Source organism: Lontra canadensis, unplaced genomic scaffold (assembly GCF_010015895.1).
Source record: "Lontra canadensis isolate GAN:19392208 unplaced genomic scaffold, GSC_riverotter_1.0 scaffold21, whole genome shotgun sequence".
NCBI lineage: Eukaryota > Metazoa > Chordata > Mammalia > Carnivora > Mustelidae > Lontra > Lontra canadensis.
In genome coordinates this window covers 15,542,421-15,567,204 of record NW_022631015.1, presented here as the reverse complement: position 1 = coordinate 15,567,204, position 24,784 = coordinate 15,542,421, and the positions used below count along the sequence as shown (strand labels likewise).

At 42.9% G+C, this 24,784-nt stretch overlaps 1 pseudogene; it reads left to right on the top strand.

Annotated features, from left to right (window-relative positions):
• The first annotated feature begins 23,063 nt into the window (after window positions 1–23,063).
• LOC116869955 lies at window positions 23,064–23,662 on the top strand (annotated as a pseudogene).
• Window positions 23,663–24,784: the final 1,122 nt, after the last annotated feature.

Below are 24,784 nucleotides of genomic sequence, written 5' to 3'. Positions count from 1 at the left end.
GGATCTCAAAGGTCTTCTCCTCATAAAAATATATTTCTGTGTCAGCCTGCTCTAGAGCCCATTTTTAGCCCTGTGTGGTTCATTCACCTGAGCGATTGTGAAATTGCTTAGTTGTGCTTTTGGAAGCCCATGAAGGCTGGCTCTTCAGTGTGAGATAAGGGATGCTCCGTGAGCATGAAGTTGTGGACACATAGGAGAAGAAAACCATGGCGATGCAGTTTGGTGTGGCACCAGTCTTTGGTAATTCAGGAAGGAGGTCTCCAGCCCCGCTCACCTGGCCTGTCGGTTGGTGGAATCTGGTTGCCATCGTTGGGCTTCAACAAGTTGGAAACTGCACTTGGTATCTTCTGCTGGCTGGCCTGCCTGCCATCTGGTCAGGGTTTCACCTGCTTCCACGCCCTTGCAGGTAACGCTGTAGTACACAATACCTCATCACCCCAGCTGGACACCAAGCAAGGAGAACCTTGGGAGGGGTGAGGCGTGGCTCTTTGGTGGAGGCTGGTTTCTAAGTTCATGTTCTTTCCAGCCAGTCAGCATTGCAAATACATGTCCGCTTGCAACCACCACAGGCCCTGGAGCAAAGCTGACTTCACATTTGGGAAACAGACTCTGTTGTCTGGCCCCAGGTCTCTTGCTCTCCGGCTGCCCCGTCCCCATCTTTGCTGACCCGTTCGCGTCATTTCCACATCTGGAAGCCGGCGTCCTCATGAACTGACTTACTCCCTTGCTCTGACCTCCTGGAAAGGAAAAGAAAACCAGTTTCTGAATGTCTGCTCTGCGTGTGGTTTGGGCCGCATACTTTTATGTACATAATTGAACTTTATCTTTGCACCAACTTTCTGAGGCAGGTGTTTGTCTCTTTTCACAGCTGATGAACTTGAGAGTCAAGCTAATACATAACTTCCCCAAGGTTACAGGGCTGGAAAGCAGTAAAACTAAGATAAGTACTCAGCTTTGATTCAAAATCTGTTCTCTTTCCATACGTGTGTGTAGTCCTCTTTCTTTCTTTTTCTTTCTTTCTCTTTCTTTCTTTCTTTCTTTCTTTCTTTCTTTCTTTTTATATTCCACTTCCAAGGTAGCATATTATTCCTACATTTAAAGAGAAAGAGAATCCCTAAGCCAAAGGAAAGATTCTAATTATAGAGTTTCAGGTATCCGTGAGTTGTTGGAGGGCTGTGGCCTTCCACGGTACCACCCTGGCAGCCGGCCCCTGCCAGGTGTGACAAGCTCTGTCATGTGCATCAAAGCATCATTCTGGACGTGCTCTCTTTCTTTTCCTGAATCCTAGACGTCTCGCTTCTGTTTCCAGCAGTGTGGAGAACTCGGTGGCTTCTCTTTGCTCTGCTGGCCAGGGATGTGTGCCTTTCTGGTTTCCTAATAACACTTGAACGGTGGCGGGAGAGCAGATACCTTACTTCCAGCCTTCTCTCCTAAGTGTAGGATTTGGCAGCCCTGCACTGAGGTCTATGCTTCCCCTTCCACTGATGGTAGCTTTACGTTGTTCATCAGAGGGCCGCGGGAGACATTCCTCCCAAAGAAACACTTTCCTGCCCTGCTGCCGTCATGGTGACCGGCAGAAGGCGCGGTCCCTACATGCCCAGCAGGGCTAAGGGGCGTGGGTGAGCACATCCGTCTTGTACCCTGGAGACACTTTGCTGCTGACGAAGTTCCCTTACAGAGCCCAGAGGAATTTTCCTCCTTCCACCGGAGGTGTTCATAACCTCTAATTTGCTCACCATGCCTCTTGTAGAAAGGAGTAGGAGCTGAAGCCACTGGCGGGCTGCCACGGAGCCGCTGTGGGCGCGCATCCCAGAGCAGTGGCGCTCCCGCGTGGGTGCAGGGATGCAGATCGGGCGGGCCCAGGGAGGCGGAGCCGCAGCGGCCTGGCCACGCCCCACGCCCCGGAGGTGTGTGCCTCGGCCCGCGGACAGCCAATCAGGGAGCGGGGCGTGGCAGCAAAGCGGGAGGGGGCGGGGGAGGAACTGAGCTGAACTTGTGGGCGTGTTTGAAAGAGCTCCTTTGCAAGACCTTAGAATAAATGTTTCGCGTTTTTTTTTTTTTTTGTACTCTGTGCCTGACAATGAAGGGCATAGCCCTTGCTGGAGATGTGTCCTCATACAGGTTCTGCCTTGGGAAAAGGGCTCCTCTGTGCCGCTGCGGTAACCTCCACTTGCTGCTGTGGGCATGGAAGTGGGCTCTGACCTCATTTCCCGTAGGAGTTTATGGGGATGGGAGGAGGACTAATTAGTCCCTCATTAAGCATGTACCACGAAGTACAGTAATTCTCCTGTGAAAAGGTAATCTAGTCGCGGAATAAAAACCAGACACCCTTGCGAATCGGAATACAGAGTCATTTTAAATAAAAGCATTTTGTAGTTGTGGAAGATGATTGTGTTTGAATAGGATCTTTATATATCCGTGTTACAAAGGGATCCTTTAAAATGTGATTTGAAGGGCACCTGACTGGCTCACTGGGTAGAGCATGAGAGGTTTGAGCTGGGGGTTTTGAGTTCGAGCCCCACACTAGGTGTAGAGGTTACTTAAAAATAAAATATTAAAGAACTTTTTAAAAAAAGCAAATTTAATTTTCATATTTTTGCCCAGGTTGAAAGTTGTCTCAATCTGGAGTTTCAGCTGAGGTTCCAGACACTTTTTTTTTTTAATCCCATCCTCCTTGTGGGCTTCCAGCACCAAATACTAAATATCAAAATAGAATTGCTTTGTTTACCACGCTTTTCAAAATAAATGGGAGTCGGAGGACTTTCTTGACCAAGAGGGAAAGGCTCGCTCTTTTTTACACTCCCTGGCTAGGTTCCAGCTTACTGGCCTAAAAAGTAAAGGCACCACTAGTGTGATTAGTATAAGGCCCCTTGGCCCTACTTAATTAAAACAGTGAGAGAATATAATAAGAAACAGAAGACTTCACTGTAGATGCCGGAAAGAAAAATAAAACACACACACACACTTAACAGTCCTTGATAACACTGGTTGTTTGTTTTACTTTTTATCACATACAGTGTTTCAGAGACATGTATCCTATAGTTGAAGCCTCTGATTTTTCCTCCCTCCCCTCATCCCCCCCCCACCCTGGTCCCCCTTGCTGTCTGCCTCTCACACATTTCTTTGCTTGTTGGGGTTAACCAGTAAGAAAGAGACCAGACCAGAGAAAGAATGCAGAAACATGGTCAGGATAATTTAAAATTCAGATAGTGGTTACTACCCATAACGGATGCTGTGGGGAAGAATGTCAAAACTGTTGATAACAATATTGGCCAAAAGCTATGTTTCACACACCTCGGTTCATGTAAGTTACAGAAGGTAGACTAGTTCCTCTCGTGACTCACCTCCCTGTCTGCTGTGCACTTGTGCTGTCCCTTGTTACTATTCCAGCAAAAAGAGGTTCTGTGCATTGGCTTTGCTTCTCCTTATGCCCTTTATTTGCTGACTCTCCACGGAGCCTCAGCCCAGTCTGTTGCTACTGCACAGGGAAAGATCCAGAACTGACTAGTGTGGCATTCACACTCTGAGCCAGGATCAAAGGTCAGGAGCCTCATGCTTTGATTCCGGTCTTTGGGAGAGGGAAGAAACCTTTCCCTCTACACCTACAGCTGTCAAAATCCAATTTTAAAAATTTTGCCATTGTGAAATAAAAACTAATAAAGCTCTTCTTCATCTCTTGGATATCAGTTCTGGTTCTCTCTAATACTGAAGGAAATAAGGAATTCTCTCATTTTGCCATGGTGTTGTGTGTTTTAGGGTCCTACGTGACTTCCTGTTCCCAGTACACAGTTTCGGTCTCTGGAACATAACGTACTCTAGGCTTACTCTTTGACACCGTTGGTAGCCACCTTCCTTAAGAATTAAATGATTGGGAAATACAGCCATGAGGAACTTTCAGATTATTTATCCCCGTCCACTCTAAATTATCAGTTAATGCCACATTTGAAGGCGGAGAAATAAACCTATCCTGGGAAGGAGCTCTGCCTTGTTACGGTTAGTGAGGAGTAAAGTATAAATTCACCAACGTGACAGGTGTGGGATGTTTATTTATTTGTGGATATTGATAAGTTGGGGCTACCAAGTAAAATTAAAAAAAATTACATTAAATAGATCTTCTTCTTGATTTTAATATGATTTAAAGACTGGGGGTATGCACTGCTGTTAGGACCACAGATTGGCATAGCCATTTTGGAAAACAGCTCAGCGGTGTTGGCTAAGTCTGTGTGTTCACGTGCCTTGTGACCCAGCCAGTCTATCCTTAGGCAGCACCCCAGAGAAACTTGGCTTTTTTGTATTGTTTCTAATGGAAACCACATTGTTTCTAATAGGGGGAAAAATTAAAAATAACACTAGAAACTGAAAGTGTCTTAAATCTATCAGAAGTAGAGTATTGAGAAATTTGCACAAAGGGAGTATTATACAGCCATAAAAATGAATAAAGCACAGGTTATTTGCAACACCATAGTTAAATATTAGAAACAGCGTGGTGTGAAAAAAAATTGAGCCCCAGAAGACTCCATGTAATAGGAGAGAATGGTTTATAAAGCACAAAATTAAATTGTGTATTTTAGGGCATGATACATATAAAATTCAGGGTTGTGGTTACTTTTGGTGAAGGGCTTAAGGAAATTGCAAATAGGGGTATGCAGCACTGCTAGTAATGTCTTGAATAGGATGGTAGATTTATGAACATTCTGTTGTTACATTTGGTAGATTACATACACATGGCTTGTATTCTCGTGGAAGTTTCAAATTGTGCATAATACAAATATATATTTTTTGGATTGAAAGTTTTCCCCCATTTTTATGAGATAGAGTTGACATATGGCAGTGGTCTAAGTTTAGGGTCCTAGTGCTGTGTAACGGTTTGACTTAACATATATTGTGACATGATCACCATGATAAGTTTAGTTAACAGCCATCATCTCATGTAGATACAAAAAATAAAAAGAAAAAAAAATTTGTTTTTTACCTGTGAAGAGATGTCAGGGTTTACTTTTCTTAGCCACATCCTTACATATTATAGAGTAGTATTAACTGTTGTTACCATGTGGGCAAATACATGTTAAAGATACAAATATTTTTAAAGTGATAACGTATAACACAAGTCAGAATTTTTTCTTGTTACTCCCACGTTCTACCCATTTCTTAGTAAAGTCCCTGGGGTCTTGACATCACACAGGAGTGGTTGGGAAGGTCTAGTCTGACAGTGAAATCCCTGGGGTTGTTTGGGTGGTGCGGGGTATAAAGCGAGGCTGACAGTAACCGCTAAGTGGAATGAGCTAGAAGACACAGAAACCCCCACTTCCTTCCTTCCTATGAACACCCCAAAAATCTTGAGGGATGGAGGAAAGAGGACCCAGCAGGTAAGGCTTGGTGACCTTTTGGAAAATCCATATTTATTGCCTCAACAGTGACGAATGGTTCCAAATGTGGACAGTTGGCGTGGCTGGGTTATTACGAGAAACTTGCTCTTTTGCTGCCCACTGTTCTTTCCCGAACAAAATATGGCCTTTTGAGTGAGGTGGGATTTGGCATGTGTGCAATGATGTAATCTGTTACGCAGCCAGGCAAAGTGTCACCGGCTCAAAGGTTCAGTCTTGCAGAATTAACAGCAGATCTGCGAGAAATTGGTCCACGTGGGAGTAGGAATTACAACCAAAGTGGAAAATGCACGCCAGGGCTGGTGTTGGGTCCCGAAGTTCTCCACTGCTGAGATGCATCGTGGCTGCAGGCCCAGCGGGTCCAGGAGGGGAGGGCAGCTGTCCCCAGGGAATTGTCAGCTCCGTCTTCAGAAGCTGAACAGAGGAAGGTGTGACAAGCTGGTGTGCAGAGGGGGAGCCTGACTCTCGATTTCCATTACATGAGTGCGTGGAAACAATACCCAACTGAGCGTTGGTCATGAGGACACCAGAGCGCCCCCCCCAACCCCCGCCTCGTGTAGTGTGGTATTTTTCAGACTAATTCTCAGACAGGAAAATGTGCAGCGTGGCTCTCATCTAAAATAGTTTCGACATCATTTATGTAATGTCAGTACATCTGGAAGTGAAAATGCTAAGAGTTTCATTTCACTAAAAGTGGAAAAAAAATTTTTTTTAACTTTAACCTTTAACTTTAGATCACAATTAGTGGCATTTTCACCACCACATTGAGAGTATCGAAGTGTGTGTAATCATTGACACCTCGAGCCAATATCGACTGAGAACATTTTATGCCCCAGGAACCGTATGTAGGTTGTTAGGGAAAATGTGGAGAGATGGTCAGTGACTCTCAGGGCCTCATAGTCGAGAGAGGGAAACATTACATTGGACAAATAGGGTCTGTGTGGGGGCATGTCATAGGGGAAGTGAGGTGAGTGGTATCTGAGCTGTATCTTAAAGCAGGGGTAACATTTGAATGAGTGAAAAGGGCATCCCCAACTGATGGTGAACCAGCATAAAGAGGAACTTTGCCTTATAAATTCCTAAGATTTCACCGGATTTTATGATACAAACACAAGGATCATGCTAATGAAATTAATAGTAAATTCAAATAAAAATAAATTGAGACTTTTTCCCCCTCAATTTGTTCAACCTTTCCATCTCAATTATGTTATAAAGAACAGCATGTTTGGGGCGCCTGGGTGGCTCAGTGGTTTAAGCCTCTGCCTTTGGCTCACCAGGTAGCCTGCTTCCTCCTTTCTCTCTGCCTACTTGTGATCTCTCTCTCTCTCTCTCTGTCAAATAAATAAATAAAATCTTTAAAAAAGAAAAAAAAGAACAGCATGTTTGCATTACGTTAAAGTGCCCAGTGGTTGTGGCCAACGAGTAGAATCATAACTCAATTGAAGAGTAGTTTCATATTCTAGTGGTAAAACAATTAGAAGTTAAGAATTTAGCATTTTTATAATATTTTTGCTCTGTAATTCTAGTTTGTTTCAAAAAATGGGTGAGCCCCAATTAGAAATCTGACTTGCTTTTTCCTGTGTCACAGAGCTAAAGATGAGCTGAGAACAGAAATCTCAAAATGCAATAATGCTGGTCCGTTACATTCCAGTACTTTAGCATTCATTATACCGTTTGGCCAGCATGCAGGAGAAAGAATGGTAAAGGGACAAATTAAAAGTTTGCTTCCTAAGGTAAAGTATTACCAGTTCATTCCATTCAAGCGTGTACTGGCAACACTTGTAAACAGTTCGTTCTCACATTATTTTTTTTTTCCCAAAAAACTGTTACAAAATTGCCTTGCCTGTTTTTCTCTCCTTTGCACAGTCTGTGTCCTTACGTTTCAGCAATTCTAAATCAGAACGGCATCTGATAGATGACACATGGAATGTATTTGCTAATCATCTATGGCCTATTCATTAGGCATATAGGGAATATTTATTTATCAAATCATGACTCTGTCCAGTAATTAAAAGAAAGGGAAGAATCTGTATCTCTATCTTGTTTTTTTTTTTCTTTTTAAGCAAAAGAAGTAATTTGTAGTAAGCACTTCTAATCATCTCAGCTGAATGTTAATAGCATTGGAAGGATAAGATTTGTTGTTTCAATCATTTAGATTTTATAGATAATTTTTATATAGAAATACTTTTCTTCTGTTGAGGCTTTTGTATCTCTACACATATGTGGCAGATTACTGAAAGAACAATTTGTCCTTTAGCTATAGTAAGACTCTTCTTTATCCCTAGTTTGCTAGATGCAAACTTCAGCCATTTTTATGGCCTTACAGAGACGGTAATGCTAATTAATGTTTTAATAGGAAAAAGTGTTGGCCAATAAAACTGTTAAATTTGAAGCTTGGATTGTAAATTCAACTTGGTTGCCCTAATGACAATGTTGATAGTGATAATGATTATGCAATTAATATTTATGGAGTGCTTCTAGAATGCTGAGCTCTGTTGTAAATATTTTACTTATATGATTTAATTGCCCCAACTGCTCAGTTAAAGGAGGTGTTCTTAGGCCCACTTTACAGATGAATTCATAACCATTATATCTCACATTTAGTAATGATTAAAATATACTATGTTAATAACCTATTTTAGGGGCTCCTGGGTGGCTCAGTCGGTTAAGCATCTGCCTTCGGCTCAGGTCATGATCCCAGGGTCTTGGGATCGAGCCCTGCATCAGGCTTCTTGCTCAGTGGGAAGCCTAGTTCTCCCTCTCCCACTGTCTCCCAACTCATGCTCTCAGTGTCTCTCTATCTCAAATAAATAAATAAAATCTTTTAAAAAATAACATTTTAAATATTCAACTCTGAAGCTTTGTACATATGAAATTTGTATGTATCATAATAGCTATGTGTGTATATGTATATGGTATATATATGCATATACATGTTTGTATGTGTATATATATCTATGTATATATGTTCTTTTGTTCATTCACAAATATTGATTTGTAGACTGTGTGTTATAGGCTGCTGTGCTAAACTCTGGAGATAGTACAGTCCCTTGCCTTTAAGGGACTTCCAGTATATTGGGAGAAGTGGACTCATTTAAGATAAAAGTACAAGAAAATATGATAATTGCTTAATATTTTTAAAAGATTTTATTTATTCATTAGAGAGACAGAGAGAGCACAAGTAGAGGGAGCAGCAGGCTGAGCAAGAAGCAGGCTCCCTGCGATGTGGGGCTCGATTCCAGGACTCTAGGATCATGACCTGAGCCAAAAGCAGACACTTAACTGACTGAGCCACCCAGGGCACCCCTGATAACTGCTTTAATAGGGAAAGTACAGGGTGTTGTAGAAAAATGGGCAAAGAGGGCACCAGCTTCCTAGAAAGTACCAGAGAGGTTTTCATAGAGAGGAGTCCTATCTCTGAGACTTGAAGAATGGGTTTGAAACAATGATGTGCCAAAGGGACAGAGAAGATTAGGGTACGGAGAGGAGCTAGAGCAAGGCAGGGTTGGTCAGGTCAGGAAGCCACAGGGATGGAAAGTGCTGCAAGACCAGGGACATGGCGCGCTGGGGTTGGATCTCAAGAAATCTCACATGCTGTCCGAAGGAATGCGGACCTTACATTCTGTGTGTTGAGAAGCCATCAGGAAATTAATTCAGCAAACACTCATTAAATTATGATAAAGGATGCTCTTCTTCCTGCCTTCTCTCCTTCCTTTTCTCATTTATTCATTCAGCAGATTTCTACCGAGTGTCTCTAATGTGTCTCTAATGTGTCTCTAATGTGCCAAGCATGTGTTGAATACTGAGAGGCAGGAACATACACAATTTTGCTTTCCTGGAGCTTACTAGTTAGTAGGAGAAACAAGCATTAATCAACGAATCTAGCAAAAAAAAAAAGAAGCCAAATTAAAAAGGTGACTGGTATTAAAAAAAAAACAAAAACCAAAGTGTTTCCATCAGAGCATGTGGTAGGAGGTAGTGACCTGGTAGAGGTCAGGAAAGGCTCCCCCCAACAGAAAAAGGGCTGAGCTGAAATCTGAAGGAAAAAAGAGTACAAGGTCATCTGAAGAAGATGGGTGATTTGGGGAGAAGTCTTAGTGAAGAGGAGATCATGTGCAAGGGTCCTGAGGCCTAGGAGAGCAAAGTGCTTCTTAGGAATGAAAAGAAAGCTGGAAAAGCTGGAGGGCAGGCTGCAAAAGAGCACAAGGACTGGACCCTACTGGGCCCTGGTGGCCACATTAGGAATTTAGCTTCATGGAAAGTCATTGCATTACTGTAAGAAGGAGAGTGGGCTGAAGGGTGGCACGAGCAAGGGCAGGGAGACCATTTGGAAGGCCAGTGCAAAGTTCCAGTGAGTCGTGCTACTTGGTGGCCTAGAGCAGGGCTGGTGCTGGTGGGGAGAAGTAGAAGGGCAGTGTGCTGGTGGTGGAATCCATGACTGGTTGGTTGGGTATGATTAGGGAGAGGAAGATGTCAGGGTGATGTTGGTGCCCATCGCTGAGCTAGGAAAGCAGGGGAGGGCAAAATCCACTGCTTGGATTTCCAGGAAACATCAAACTGGGTAGTGGGGTGGGGGAGTGGATATCATAAGGAATTGAGGTTTGAGGTTGGCCTTGAAGAATGAGTAGGCATTTTCTAGTTGGCAAGTTGGAAAAGGCATGCTAATCAAAGGGAGAGGCATGCATAAAAACACAGAGGTATCACCAGAATAGTTCAAAGAAATACACACACACACACGTCTAAAAGGGAAATTAATATGTGACCCACAAGTAACTTTCCTGGTTTCCTGATGTGCTCACATTTGTTTTGTGTTGCAATGATGCGCAAACCTATAGTATACAGAATGTGTAAATAGGTAAAAATGTTTAAGTATTTTTTTAAACCACAGACATATAAAATATAGAAATTCCTTTCTTTACTTCCATATCTTAAATTAGGGCTTCACATATGGCTCTTGATTTTGTTAATCTGTCTTCTTTCCAATAAAATGTAGCCATTTAGGGAGGACATGGATTTTAGGTTTTTCCTTTGTGGTTTGACATCTGGATTTGGGATTAGTTGGCATTTTTAATTGACTAAAATAACTATGAATTTACTCTTGATTGAAATAGGAACATGTTGATTTCAGTTTAGCTTAGGAATTAAAATTGCAGGGCAGCCACATCCAAAAAGACTGAGTAATGCTAAGACCTATGTAACATATCAACTCGGGGGAAAAAATAAGGTGGTGTCAATTTGATAGTTAATGTTTTTATAATAAATGCAGGCATGTTGATAGCAAGATCAATTTGGGAGAGATGGTACAGTCCTGGAATTACAAACATGGCCTCTGTGCACAGTATTGGCTTAAATCCTGGCTTTAACACCTGCTAACTCTCCGAACACTCAGATCTCTTGAGTAATGATTGTTAGCTACTTTGCAGGGTGCAATACAATGGGGGTAATGTGCGTAAAGCCAAGAACATAGTAAGTGTTCAGTAAACGTTAGTGAGGACTTGGAGTGTTACCACCAATAGCATGCTAGACCTCAGCCATCCACAGAGAGACACAAACAGTTGTGAAAGCGGATGCTGAGCTGTTATGGTAAAAGCAGGTACCAAATTTGCTTCCCTTGTGGCTGGAAGGAATCTTAAGAGAACATCAAATTCTGTAATGTTGCTGACATTTTCTGGAGGAGAACTTTTTTTTTTTTTTTAAATTTCTCTGAAGTTTTGGAATCATTGGGGAAGGGGTGGGGGAGAGAACGACATCATCTTGATGGGGACATCCCTGAATTTAGAAGATGGCCAGAAAGCTTCCATCCCCGGAGATGAGGACCAGCCGTGGGTCTGCTTGCTGAGTTCTGCCATAAGAATTGTGGGTGTGGGTGTGCGAAGCCAGCATGAGAGAGATTATGCAACTATGTTTCTCTTTTTTGTGACTTCAGCTGATGTGAATGAAGGCCACAGAAAGCTGCCTCACTCAGTGGGAAATTGTTTTTATAATTACAGGTCTAGCCATTTTACCCTGAGTTTCTCAACTGCCACCCCTTCCACTCCAGCAAAATCTGTGTGGAGAGATCTGCGGGGAAGGAACTGACTGCTTATGTTTCTCCAGTGTGATGAAAGCACATGGTACAGGTAAACACCTCCCAGATCTTTAACTATGAAAGCAACCGTCATTTAGCATAAGTTTCCCAAGGTAGTGCTGACGATGTTTGCCTACCTGGTCTCACACACACACACAAACCCACTACATAAATGTACACCTAGAGATTCACATATTCTCTGGGTACTCATTCTTTCTGTCTTGTAAAAATGGAACCCTTGCTTTTTTTGTGGGAAAAAAAAGAGCTTCTAATTATTTTGGGATCACTGTTTAGGATGGATGATAAAGCATCGATAAGAAAGAGAGAATTCTGATGATGGTGTTCATAACCTCAGCTGGGAGAGATGACCATCCGACGGTAGTAGGGAATAATATGTACTATTACCTAACTTTTTTGTTCCTCTTGAATATGTAATAATGAACATCTTTTCATACCAATGGATATGTATTTACAGCATGATATTTAATGATTATATACAGTAGACCATTGAATGAATATCCTAAAATTTATTTAATTGATCTCCTCTATTGGACATTTAGGGTGTCTGTAATTTTTTTTTTTTTTGGCTTTTATGCTACCATGAATGTTCTTATAGCTTTATATCAGTTGCCATTACTAGTGACTTCCTTAGGAAACTGCCTTACCAGTAAATCGGAGAGTTCAAAAGTTTTCGAGTCTTGAGACTTTTTGATACTACTTGTTGCCAAATCATTTTTTCTATAAAGTCATACCAGTTTATATTTCCAGAGGCAGTATATGAGAGTACCTGTTTCCATACAGTTTTGCCAGCGCTGAGAATTTTGAAAACAAAGCATCTTGCCAGTTGATTATGAGAAATGGTATCTCTGTCTTATTTTTATTTTATTTCATGTTATTTTATTTATTTATTTGACAGAGAGATCACAAGTAGGCAGAGATGCAGGCAGAGAGAGGGGGGGAAGCAGGCTCCCTGCCGAGCAGAGAGCCCGAAGTGAGGTTCAATCCCGGGACCCTGGGATCATGACCTGAGCCAAAGGCAGAGGCTTTAACCCACTGAGCCACCCAGGCACCCCGTGGTCTTATTTTTATTATTATTTTTTTCTGCAAGGAGGTGTTTATTTGTAAATTTATAATTCATACTGTTTTGAAGAACCTTCCTCCAATAGACAGTAGCATGTGTAAAACTCACCAGTTCTTGACATTGGTGAGATAATACTTAAATGGAGAAGGCACGGAAGGGTCCTAGAGAATTTCGAGTGTTCCCCCTTTTTATGGCCAAGTATTTTTCGACAACCACAGTATCACCAGATAGCAATTCTTTTTCAATATTTTTCATTTCTTAGTAAAAGTATTTGCCTATGGCCCACATTAAACACGGATTTGAAATTATTATGAAGTTAAAAGTACAGGTGTGTGTGTATATTCATTTATGTGTGCACCTGCCCGACGTCAGGAGCTGGAGTCAATGTGATGATGACAGCTCCATACGATTCAGGGGCTGCAGATCACCACAGAGAAGGCTCCAGATTTTTTGGATTCAAATTCCAGCTTCCCTGTTCTCCTAAGGTGTGACGTTGGGCAACTTCCTTCACATCTCAAATGTCTTAGGTTACAAAATTTGAAGAATAATAATACTTACCTCCTTGGGTGTGGTTGCAACAAAACATAGGTGAAATGTTGAAAATTATTAAAAAATCCCATTTCAAAACCATAATTGATGATAGTAGAAAACACTTATGATAAATGGAAAAGGAAAGCAAAATACGATGCTTAAACATAGCGTACCTCAGTCTTGTTTGTACGCATACAAAAATTGTTATTTTTTTCTTCTGCCTCTTTCTTTTCATCCTCCTCTGGCATCCCCACCCCCCCAATGTAATATATTTCTAAATGGGTTTAATTTGAATTAATGGAGTCATCGCAGTTCTGGAGAAAGTGTCCGACCGAAGTCTGCAAGTCAGAGAGAGCCATTTACCCACAGAGCAGTGACATCTGTTGATGTCCCCTGGCCCGTGGGACCCTGGGAGCAGCCCTTGCATGAGGGCAGGCTGCCTAACTCCTACGCCCTAGCGAGTGCCTTGGGTCAGGCAGGCTTCCTAGCCTCTTTGAGCTGCACGTGGAGAATCTCCATCTGGCCCGTGCATGAGCCGCCTGCCCCATCTCTTCCCCCACGATAAACAAGCTTCCTTTCCCTAATTAAATGAACGAGAAGGTAGAGTGAGAGACCCCCCCCCCCCGCCCCCAGCTGTTAGGAAGCATATGTTTCATCCCACATAAACACAGAAGGGAAACCTGTGGGGTTGTGTGGTGCGTCCATCCTTTAGCTACATCAGTCAGTTGAAAAAGAGAAGGAAAAAGAGGCAACAGATGATTTGGCATTAGCGAGACAAACACAAGGCCATTAGGTGAGCTTCGGCTAACGCTCTCCACTGGCCTGCCCCGCAACCCTTGCGTGTGAATCCACACGTTTGCTTTGGCCCACGCTTACAGTCTAATTTGAACAGCTCTGTGTTTTTCAATATGAGGAGGAACCTCTGAGTTCCTAATTAAGACAGTTTAGCTAAAGAATTCCTCTTTAATGGCTCATAAATTATTCTCCTGTAAATGATCGTGAGAGCGAATAAGAAAATGCAACTTGTGTTTGTACACATACATCGTTATTTTGATTAAATGAGTGAGTGCATAAAGGGAGAGAGGACAAGTGTGTCGGTAAATATGGGTCAGGGAAAGAGTTCGCAGTATCCTGCCAGACTTCAGCAAGGCAGCTCACGGGCGTAGGTAGGAAGGCTAGACGTCATGGTGGTGAGAACAGTAATGGCACTGCCATATGGAACATTTGGTATTTGGATAGCACTTGGACTCCTCCTGAACTACAGAATCAATAGGAACTCAAACAGCGAGGAAGAAACCGTTCCCTTGCTGCAGATCACTGGCTGGGCCGCAGAAATGCAGACGTGTAGATTCTCTAGGGCTTTACCATCTCTAGGAAGGCAGAAGAGGGGGGTACTATCCCATCATATTTAACTGTGCTGTGGCCTCACACCTGTGGTCCTGCCCTTTTTGCTTATCTCTAACCAAACCATTTTTTGCAATCATGCAGGAAATCTGTCTGCAAGACCAGGTCAAGACCACTGTTGAAAACTCAGCTCATAGAGTCCCACAGAGCCCTGTGGGGTGATGAGGACTCTGCTGATACAGAGTGAAGTGTAAGAGGCTGAGACCATGTCTTCACATTCTAACTCCATTCAGTCCCATTTGACCCATTTATTCATTCAGCAAATACCTCTTTGGTAGGGGTACTATGTACTGGTATGGGTCTAAGCACTAGAGACTGGGAATGTAACAAGATAGACAGGAAGCCTGCCCTAAGGGTGTTCACATTTCCAAGGGCAGCACCCTCCATAGCATCATAACCTGGTTCGGGTGGACGTGGAGCTGAACTGGGCCGTTCTAAAAGGAGGTAGAGAATACATCTCAAATGAGAGAACCCAATAGAGAAAGACCCATTGATCTGAAAGGCGGAAAGAACCAGAGAACGGTCGGCCATTGGCCGTGAGGTCGTGGTTACTAACGGCAGGACCGGATTGGGAACGGAGTAGAAAGTGGAGAGAGAAGACAGCTGCTATGGTACTCTGCTTGGATGCACGCGGTCAGGGCCGGGAACATTCCAGCAGCTACTGATCTCAACATAGATAGGTAATCGAAATGGTGCCTGCGATTGGCAAGCCGTATTTTAAACCATCGTGGAATAAATATGTTGTTGTCTACGACTCTGTGAACGTGCTAGATGGAGGAGTGGGCGGCCAACGGTAGATGACGGCACTTGCTGTGTTCAGCCACGACGCAAAGAATGGGGGGAGGGGTTGATTTACCAGAACCTGCGTACCTTATTCTAATTTTGAGTAACCGCATCTTTTTTCTTACCTTATCCACCGTCATTCGTGTTATAAGGGGAGATTAAGTATACAATTAATTCTACCTTCCGTGTACAAGCATAGTTAACTTTACTTGGTTCACTTTAAAAGGAAAAAAGTTCCAGATCAAAATAGTTTCTTTGGTCTTCACATCTTGGCCTCTCCAGTATTTGGTGGCCTTCTGCTCTTCTTGTTTCAGAGATTTCTTTTGTCTTCTTTGGCCTCCAGCATGGGTTTGGTAAAAGCTTCATTTCTGGCTTTGGATTGACTATCATTGGCGTGGGGGCGGCTTTTCTCTATTTTGTCTCTCCCTGGTCAATGGCTTTCTTCTGGGGCTCAAACCTCTACCATATATTTTACCTAAATGCTTTTTCCTTCTTTGACTTGCCCAGTTTAGTTGCTTATCCCACTCCCCAACCCAACCCACCCAACTATCCAACACATGCATATACTATGCATTCTGCATAGTACATCAGCAATGCATATTTCCACGGTTAAGCAAACCCTATTGCTATTCATTAAATATTTAAAATAGACATCTCCTCCAAACTTATCTTCCAGCATCGATATGTTCTTCCATTTTCCACTCCAGTTCCTGAAAAAAAAAAAAAAAAAGCCTCCATAATTCATAGCCACTTTGGGGGAAGGTATTTATTTTGAAACACTTAATGATGTGTTTCATAGCAAAATGAAAAACGTAGAGACAAAGACTCAGGAGTACATAGTGTTTTAGATGTAGGCCTAGCTTTTCAAAACTATTGTGGAGTGTGTTTGAGTTTCTAAAATAATTTACCACACTCCCGTGTAAAGCACTTTATTCTTTGAAAGCCTTATAAATCATGTGATTTTGTCAATGCACAGACATTCACATAGTTCCTTTACCTCATGAAATAAGGTAGATTATTGTGTCACCTGATGGAGGAAAACATGTAAGAAAACAGTTGACTCCAAAGCCTACCATTTTGTCTTTGGGACCCTGAGGTGGAAAGCTGCAGAAATCCTTTCCTCTCAACTACATTGATGCTGCCCTTGACATTAGCACACTGCACTGTTCCAAGTGTAAGCAGTGAGTAGAAAGAGAAATATCAAAGGGTCAGTTTTCTGGAGTACCTTTCGAAATAATGCTTTTTTTTTTTTTTTTTTTCCCCTCGTAGAGTTCATCAAGGGAGATGAAACATTTAAATACGTTTTCTGAATTGTAGAATGTAAGGTATTATAGCTTCCGATGTTGTAGTACTTGGACGAGGAAGGGAACCTGAAGATCGTTTAGTCGCCTTGACTCCCTACTCAAGACCCCCTCCAATTTAGGATTTCACTACATGTTTTAGTAAAATTGGGGGAGGTGGTGTTCATGACTTGGTGGCTATATTTGGTCCTCCTGTTTTCTCTTCAGAAAGATTCTGTCTTCTCTAGCGTTCATTTTCTTGTTCTTTAAAGGGAGGACAACAGGTCACTGTGAAGATCATATACATATAAACCTTTGCACATTTCCTGGCCTGGTCCTGTGTACTGCTACTGCTTCTACTCTGCTTCTCCGTCTATTTCCACTCTGGTTGCTTGCTCACAGAAATCAACTTTAGATCCTGAGTGTCTAAAACAAATGAAGGGTCCCCAAACAGAATAAGAAATTTAGTGCTGATACCACATGCTTTAGAAGCTGGAGCTGTCTTTGGTCCCCCAGGCAGAGCTGCGATCCTTTGTGCATGTCTGTGGCTGAACCCATGTTCAGCTGGTAAGCCCTTGGGCCGGGGGATCAGGAAGATCAGGAGGGCCACATACGCTGCGCCTCCAAATATTATATCTGTAATGAATGGGTTACTCTCTGCGGCTTCTTCCCTTCTAAAAATGATCATCATCTTCCATTCTAGATGTTTTAAGGCTTTGAAGTCCCTGTAGGAAAGAACCTGGGAAAAGTCCTAGTCGGTCTTTATATTCTCTTGGCGCATTTGAGTATCTGCGTGCGGTGTTTTCTGGTAGGTTCCCCTGTTCACGCTCAGGTGGAGTTGATGACCTGCTCCTCCAGGAATGATAAGACAGAATAAAACAAAACACTCCCTTCCTGCATAAAGGCATCCCCCCTCCCCCAGATGCTTAACCTCTGAAGCTAGCGTTTCAGAGGACATCAAGGGAATAACACTTCACTTGCCACTGAAATACAGCCGTCTCGGGAGTGGAATTTGGCAGCTGAGTTATAGTCAAGCTGCTGTACTTACATGACAGTTTGGGGAAAGGAGCGAGACAGAAATAGCAGATTCCAAAATAATCCAATTAAAACAGCAGGAGAGCAGAGTTGGGTGGCAAGAAGGGAGGGGTGGGACGCCCGGAGCTGGCTCATTGCTAAGGTTGACGGTGTGGCCGCTGGCCTTGGCAGCCCCATGCTGACCGCCGTGAACACTCCCCTATGCTCAGGCCAAAGAGGGGTCTCGCCCAATGTCCCATTAAGCTGTCATCTGGGGATTTTCTTTCTCTCTCTTTTCCTAGTGGTCTAATTATCAGGCTGTGTTGGCACATAAATAGATCTGTCTGTTTGGAGCTACTTTTCCTTTTGCCTCCCTCGTAGGGATTATGTCGTGTTCAGTATTTATGACATCAGAATGTACTATGCTGAGAAGTCATTCTGTTAAGGCACCTTCTGAAAGGCTCAGGAAGAATGAGCTGGCAGACGACGATTCTGTTTCATTCAAGGGTCTTCATAATAACAGTGGCCGGAAAGGAAAATTCAGGAAATGTGCATGCTAGACAAAGGCAGTTGAATAAACATGTAGAACTCCTTAGATTTTTCTGGGGTGGAAGGTAACCACTGTGATAGCTGTTAGAATAAGAACATGGAGGGGCATCTGGCTGGTGCAGTCGGTTAAGTGTCTGACTCTTGGTTTTGGCTCAGGCCGAGACCTTGGGGTTCTGAGATCGAGCCCCGCGTCGGGCTCCATGCTCGGTACAGTCTGCTTGGGATTCTCTCTCCCTCTGCCCCTCCAGTGTGTGCTTTCTCTCTTTCTGGAGCAAATAATAAATCTTCAACAAACAGGAAGTAGCAGTGGTTAAAATTGAAAAATACTGAGTAATGTGTGCAAGAATAGGAATTTTAAAAAAACAAAGAATAAGAATTTTAAAAAAGCAAATAATTTTTAAAAAGCATAGAAATAATCAGATCATTTGATAATAGGACATCTGATCTCTCAAAAGGGAGGTTCAGGGGATGAAGGAAGCAGGTGCTAAAGGAATGTGGGCATTTTAACTTATCCAGAAAAGAGAGAACTTTAAAAAGAAATGTACAGCTTCAAGGGTTAGTTACATTTAGAAGCACATACAGTCTTTAGGCAGTGAGCAGAGTTCATACAGCCTACTATTACAAAAATGGAACTGATGAATTCAGGGAGAATTAAGTAAAATTCATGTCATGGGGAAAAAATGATACTTGGTATCAGAAATTCTGGTTTTGAGTTTCAGTTGTGCAACTTATTAACTCAGAAATCACTTAAATCTGAGGGGATTTTTTTTGTTTGTTTTTGGTAATCTACAAAACAGAGACAATTGTATCTAAGAGGGTGTTGTCAAGATCAAGTGAGGGACGCTTGGGTGGCTCAGTCAGTTAAACCGCTGCCTGCAGCTCAGGTCATGATCCCAGGGTCCCAGGATCAAATCCTGCATCAGGCTCCCTGCTCAGTGGGGAGCCTGCTTCTCCCTCTGCCTGCCACTACCCTGCCCCCTGCTTGTGTGCTCTCTCTCTGTTTCTCAGATAAATAAAATCTACAAAAAAAAAAAAAAAAAGAGGGAGACAGAGAGAGAGATCAAGGAGGTAGTGCATAAAAAATGTTTTGTGAACTCTGACGCCCGCTCCATGCTATTTCTGTCAGTGTGCAGTGTGCTTGCGGTATGGGGAAGGTATCAGGGGACGTGATCACCTTCAAGATCACCTATGAGAACACCCCCTGGAGAACCAGTCATGGACAGGGAAAAAATATCTATTGTGAAAACATTGAAAAATATTCACGAATTATTTTTTTTCCTGCTATTCATTTTTCTGGCCCAGACACCCTTCTGTGTATATGGGATTTTTCCAAAAATTTTCCAGTGAATTCCATAACAGAGTTGTCCACTCTCTCTCGGGGCTTTACACCACATCATTTTATAGTAATTTCTTTTTTCTCTGAGTCAATGTTGAATAACAGCCTAATGAAAAGGAACGCTCTTTTGTTACATTTAATAATGCTCCTTTTGGGGGATCCATGGGGGAGAAATGGGGCAGGGCAGTGTGCAGGCTAGGAACAAGAGGAAGGTAAGTAGGATGCTGAAGGCGGAAGGCTTGAAGCGGGAAAGGTGAAACACGGTAAATCTTCATCAGCGTGGGCTGACGCGCCCAACTTCCCTTTATGCGGCAGCCCATGTGTCTCCTTGGCTTCTGTTTCTTAATCACAGACGCCATGAAGTGTCTTCTTGGCTTTTTTTTTTTTTTTTTAATGCTTTCTATCTTAATCTCCTACCAAAGGTAACAAAAGGAAAGCCACCGGATTGCATGCTGTGTGTGTGTGTGTGTTCATGGACATGTCAGGCAGCAGAACAAGCTAGATTTCTACATGAATACGGGCACGGGGATGAATCGGCACGCCTATGAGGCTGTGTGTGTGTGCATCCGTGAATGTGCGTGCATGCATGGGGATAGCCACAGATGCGATGCGACACGTAGGTGCATCTGTGTTGCATCTGTTGTATACACCCTAACATAGAAAAGACACATGGATAGGAATTAGAAAGGGTGATAGGCAATGGCATATACTGTTGCAACTAAAGTGCATGATGTAACATGGGGCATGCTGGAGAGCGTTTGCTTGTTCATCAAGGAGAACAATGGCAGGAGTTAAATAGTAACAGGTTGAAGTGTTAAGAAGTATCTAAAAATACAAATTCTCTATTGTTTGTGGCTCTTGCAATAAGGCAAGGTCTCTTTGTGTGTTGGATGTGTCTCTGCTTGCTGGGAGTTCAAAATGCTTTGGATAAAGAATGTTACAGAGTGTAATTTGTGACAGAAGACGTGCCCCAATTGTTTGTTTAGTATTCTGGAGGATGTCTGCAGGTCTGAACGCGGAAAAGAACAGCTTTGTTTGGAAAATACAGTAGGAGCGGTACAAGAAAACTGAATTAAGTAAAGAAACTTAGGGAGTGCATCTCTGATTGATGATGCTTCTTATTTGCTCTTCATTATTCCCTGTGAAGGCATAAAAACTATGAAATTGCATTTGGAAACTGGATTAAGATAAATGGCTTCTCAGATTTTTTTTTTTAACCTGAGCTCTTTCCAATTTTCTTTGTAAAGCATATAGTCACTATATAAAGAGTCTGTGTTTATTACATTAAATCTTCCTAAAAAGCATGCCCTTGAGGTTTGATTTTAAGAATTAGTTTAGAAGATACAGAGGCAGGGTATACCTGCTAACCGTGTTACGGTATTTGTCTCTAGATATTTTATATGCCCACTTATTTTTATTATTTTATAGAGCAATGGAGTAAAAGGGAATGAAACATTGTTTTTCTTAAGGCAGTTTTTTTTTTTTTTCCTCCATCACCCTACTCTTTTTTCTCCAGGCAGAGTTTACTATAGTCACATTTGAGCTATTGTATTATTCCTCCAAATATTTTTTTAAGTGAGTTTTCTTTTTTTTTTTTTTAAGATTATTATTTATTTATTTGACAGAGAGAGCGATCACAAGTAGGCAGAGAGGCATGTGGAAGCAGAGGGGAGCAGGCTACCCACTGAGCAGAGAGCCCTATGCGGGGCTTAATCCCAGGACCCTGAGATCATGAGCCGAAGGCAGAAGCTCAACCCACTGAGCCACCCAGGTGCCCCACTCCAAATATTTTTATCAGGGACCGGTAGATACACACACATGAGTCTCTATTAACTAGACTGCAAATCTGAAATAAGGAACTGTTTATTTGTTGTAACTCTGGCACCTAAGTCAAGGCCATGAACATTATCGGTCAAGTGACTGAATCAGTCAGTCAGTCAATGAGTCAGACACCTACTGTGTCCTCATCATTGTGTCTTAGACACAAGGGAAAATATCTAAGAATAGGATGTGGCCATATTTGCTCTAATCGGGCCTAAAATTTAGCTGGGGGTTAGAACAGATCTCATGATGAAATAATAGTGGACTGCAACCCAAAGAATAAAATAGATTTCCATGAGTTCATATTGATATAAGTAAATAATTGAATAAGTAAATTGGTAGGACAAAAGAATTCTCCTTATGGAAGAATTCCAATAAATAAACAAATAAATGAGAGGCATCATTAGAACCCATAGCAGTAGATGCCATAGGAAAGTTCCACTGATGAATGCTAGAGCTGGTGGGCCAAAGATTAAGGAGAAACAGCATATGTGTAGCATCGTAAAGTATCTCCCTCCAAAATACTTACTAATTACAAAAAGAAGTAGGTAACTCCACCTAGAGAATCCTGACGGACTTGCCTTAACTAAGTGAGTAAGTTTTAGGGTCACCAATAATGCATACCGACATTGGGTGCCCCTTCATGGGAAATGCTGAGAAGGACACACCGCTGCTGTGGTATCCTTCCCATTCCTGTGTTACCCCACTCTAATCCGGAGAAAATAGCCAACCCAAGTTGAAGAACGTTCTAGAAAATGGTTGATGATGAGTACTCTTTGAAAGTGTCATGGTCTTAAAGATAAGGAAGGATTGAGGGACTGCACAGATTGGAGGAGACAGGACGTGTACAGGTCCTGTGAAAACCTAGATGGGCTCCTGAAACAGAACAAAGATGTGAGTGGAAAAAACTGCTGAAATCCTAATAAATTCCATTATTTAGTTGGTAGTGTTGACCAGGCTTAATGTTCTAGTTTTGATCATTGTCCCATGATTATGTAAGACTTGAACATAAAGCCTGGTGCTGAGGACAAGATAACTCAGTACTGTTTTTGCAACTGCCTATAAATCTAAAATTATCTTTATGAAAATCTAGCTGAAGACACAGTACCAATCCCCAAGAAGCAGTACATGATCGTATACAACCAAGAATTTGCAGTAGGTGAGGCAGGTGTGTGTCAGTGAGTGCTGAAAGGAAGAGAGTATGGCGGGAGGGGCGAGGGATCAGGACGAGTTTCATAGGAGAAGCACCTTGAAAGGAGGTGTAGAGATGATGGGTGGTGCAAACAGGGATAGGTCTGGGGGCACCTGGGGAGCTTAGTTTGTTGAGCATTCAACTCTTTATTTCTGCTCAGGTCATGATCTCAGGGTCGTGAGATCCAGCCCTATGTCAGACTCCATGCTCAGCGGGGAGTCTGCTTGAAGATTCTGTCCCTCTCCCTCTGCCCCTTACCCCCTATGTGCTCTCTCTCTCTCTTTCAAATAAATAAATATTTTTTTTAAAAAAGGCAAAATAGGGATGGATCTAGGAGCATGGACAAAGGCTCAAGGGAGGGATGTAGGTCACCTGTGTGGGAAAGGTGGAGAGGCCGGCCGAGGGATGTGTGCATTGTTGCTGGAGATCAGCATGGAAGGAAGCTGGGCCCAAGGGGAGGACAGAGTAGAGGACGACTAAGATGTGGCATTGGAGTTTGAAGCTCATGGGGCAGGTGACATGGTTGCAAATTCTTGCTCGAGGAAGTGACCCAGTGAGCTGGTACATAGATAAAATTGGCAAAAGCATGTTGAGCTGGCTGGGACTTGGGAAAGATGAGGGTAGGTGAGTTAGGAGTGAGAAATAGGTAATGAGGCCTTGCAGATGCTGCCACCCAGCAATGGTCCAACCTACTGAGTTTTTCAGCATTGCAGCGGCCAGTGAGCCCTTGGACTGCATCTCCTTTGAGCTATTGGCAGACAAAGTTCCTAAGACAGCAGAGAATTTACCTGCTCAGAGCATCGGGGAGAAAGGATTTGGTTATAAAGCTTCCTGCTTTCACAGGATTATTCCGGGTTCTCTGCAGTGGGGTGGTGACGTCACTTGCTGTCATGGCCTGGGAGGTCGGTCCTTCGGTGGAGAGAAAGTGGATGATGAGAATTTCATCCCAAAACACACGGGGCCTGGTGTCTTGTCCATGGCGGATGCTGGACCCAACACAAATGGTTCCAGGGTGTTCATCTGCCAAGACTGAGTGGTTGGATGGCAAGTGTGTGGTCTTTGGCAAAGTGAGCAAGGGCAGGAAGACTGGGTCCAGGAATGCAGCACTTTGGGTCCAGGAGTGGCAGGACCAGCAAGAAGATCACCATTGCTGACTGTGGACAAATGTAAATCTGGCTTGCGTGTTATCTTAGCCATCTGACCATTCCTTCTGTCCTCAAGAGAGCCCTCCATCACCCCCAACTGCTCCAAACATCTTATAAGCTGTGTGTTCTCGCTAGGGTCCTGTGGATCCATATTTTCCTTAACTCCCCTCCAAGTGTAGCTGGACTGCAGAGTTTAAACATTATCACACGTCTTCTCACAAGAGGCCCGAAGAAGCTATTCATCTGAGGCCTGGGGTGGGTCTGGAGGGTCAGGAAAAAGAAGTAGGAGCCTATCTAAAAGCATTGGAAGAGGTAGACTTGTAGAACTTAGTGGTGGATGGATGTGGGGCATGAAGAAGGAGAAGTCAACGATGATTCCTGGGTCAAGCTCATAGGACAGACAGGTGATACAGGTGTCTGTAATTGAAATAATTCCATTAGTAGGTATTTGAGGATGTACATTGAGGAATTATGTATTCTAGGCAAAGAAGGGGGATGAAAAAGCTGCCAGTGAAACACGAACAGGAAAGCCCATGGCTTGAGCTGGGCCAAATGGCTTCATACGTGACCAGCTCAGACCCACCTGCTGGGGAGGGGGTGGTGGTCCCAGTCCTCCAGATGAAAAGAAGGGAGGGGATTTGAGACGATTGCTGTCTTCCTAACGCAGCCATGGACAGTGTTAGGGATTTTTTTTCAAGTTGACATTTCTCTCTGCTTAATAAAGATGTCTAGCCTACACTTCTGTCTACTCACCAAAAACCCTATTAAATCACCATTCTGCTTGTAAAAACCCCACACGTACTCTTTGAACTCTGCCAGGATAGAGATCTCTGGGTCCCAGCGGTCCCAGACACAAAAGTTAAAATACCATCAGAGCACAAGGAACTTTATAGAAGAAATAGAAAATTAAGGTGGGGTGCTGAAGGGTTAGGCTCCTGATCTTTTGGCACTGTGTCTTCTGGACTTGTTTTATATAATGGTGCCCATCGGGCAGACCCTTCGTTAATGTTCTTCTGGACAGATTCGGCTGTGTTCTTCTCTTGGGCTTGTCCCTTCTCTGTGTTACTTAGGAAAGGGTTTCTGTATCCTTCATTCTTTTGTTTTCATAATTTATTTCACAATTTTCCACTTAAGCCTCAAAGATGACTATATATATGTATGTATATATATATACACATGTCCATAAATGTATGTGTG